Below are 2,117 nucleotides of genomic sequence, written 5' to 3'. Positions count from 1 at the left end.
AAGCTTAGCAAAGCACAGGGACCGCAGTTCAATCCCCCAGCACCACATGCCAGCCAGCCCGCCCCCTGGTGGGCTGAGCTGGCCACACACACACATAAATAAATAAATAAATAAATAAAAATAAAATTAAAAAAAATAAATAAAAATAAAAATTAAAGCTTTAAGGGCCGGCCACATAGCTCAGCTCTGCTTAGGCACACCCAGAGCCAGGGGATCGATTCCCTCTCCCCCGCCTCACACCACCCTGCCCGCAAGTCATGCTGAGAGGGCGATTGAGACTCTGCATGGTGGCGTGTGCCTGTAATCCCAGCACTTGGGAGGCTAAAAACAGGAGGATCACTACAAGACTGATCTGTGTAGTGAGACCCTGTACTAAATACATTAAAAAAAAAAAAAAAAGTCAAACTTTCCAGCCAGGCATGGTGGCACATGCCTGCAAAGCCATCCCTTAGGAGGCTAAAACAGGAAGGTCACTGGGAGTTTGAGCCTACCTGGGCTACACAGTGAGACTCTGGTGTAAAAAACAATACAAAGTCCTCTTCAAAACGGCCACTCCCCCAACACCAGCAGCATGAAGCAGAAGTTAGATGACCAGTTGGATAAGTAGTTCTGAGCTACAGCAACAGGGGTAAGTAATGGATTGTAAATACTTCTAATTGATTATCTTTTCTGGTTTTTTCATATCAAAGCCTAAAAATAACAGGTGACACACTTGCTTCTATTTATAAGAAATATACAAATACAAAAGCTTGACTGTAAGCCGAAGCATTCAGACTCAGCGCACTCGGTAAGTCATTTCACACCACGTGTCTTCCACCTGTAAAACACAGAGCCAGAATTTAGCAGCTCTCTAGACCTTGCCTAGCGCTAATACTGTAAGGCTCTGTCATTGGTTTCTTCACTAAATATTAGGTTGCGTTTTGCATTTTCAAATATATTCTTTTAAGAAATTCCTTTTTTTTTAGTTCTATTTGAGATGGTTTTGTCTTTTTTTTTTTTTTTTTTTTTTTTTTTGAGACAAGTCTCGATATATAGCTGGCTTTACACTCACCATATAACCCAGGCTGGCCTCAAACTTATGCAATCCTCCTGCCTCAGCCTCCTGAGTGCTGGATTACAGGCATGAATCACTACACTCAGTTCACACATGGTTTTATTTTCTATATTGGTGGCCTTTTCTAGAGTAAACTGTGACAGGCTCTGGCCCCAGTACGAACTGCTGAATTATTATGGTGGTCATCTAACACGGCTGAAGCCCTTAACACAATAGCTTATCCTCCAGAGACCACCTCTGCGTTCTTCTCCAGCTCAGCCCAGGGTGCCGCTTCCTTCCACCCTTCCTGCCACCTCAGGGAAGGCCCCCATCAGCCCCTCAGGTGTATCTCAACGTCCCCCTCAAGCCCCGCCCCTGGCAAAAGGCCACTGAAGGCTCGGCCTCCCTTTGTTCCAATCCAGAGAATTCCTTATCCTCCCCAAATTGTCTCTGTGTCCTCTAACATAATAAAGCCCCTTTTCCCTTCTGTTTCTCTGCTGCGACACCATTGAAAACGTAACAAATCGAGCCTGTTTACATTTAATAAGTTATTTATAAAAGTTTACAGTTAATGCATAAGTGAATCCTTTTCAGATCCTTCACAATTATTTTACTAATTTAGTATGTATAGATGACAGATAAATATAATATGATTAAGTTAATATTACACAATATGAATTAACTGGACTGATTCTTGTTTTTTTTTATCTCCAAGGAAGACACTATTATGTTTGCTTTGGCAGCACACAGACTAAAATGAAGACTGTTTTGTTCGGTCAATATTCTCTCGATTCTTTAGTAAATGAAGAAATAGTCAAGAGCAGGACAGAGTCCTACTTTAAGCTCAGAGTAAAGATGCTGAGGTTTGAGTGTGGATCACAGGGGCAGCAGCTAACAAGGTGAATCTCATGAGCACAGCAAATGTCTGCCACCTTCACCCGGGCGCCCACGCCATGATCGCTGGCAGTAACGCAATGCCCTTCACACCTGGCAACACTATGCACGTGAGCCTGCAACGATGAGCAAAATTACAGACCGATCCAAGGTCACTTAATCAGGAATCACAACAAGAGAAACCGCTTGG

This window comes from Octodon degus, unplaced genomic scaffold (genome assembly GCF_000260255.1).
Source record: "Octodon degus isolate 3935 unplaced genomic scaffold, OctDeg1.0 scaffold00042, whole genome shotgun sequence".
In the NCBI taxonomy this organism is placed as follows: domain Eukaryota; kingdom Metazoa; phylum Chordata; class Mammalia; order Rodentia; family Octodontidae; genus Octodon; species Octodon degus.
Note: the sequence above shows the minus strand (reverse complement) of the source record.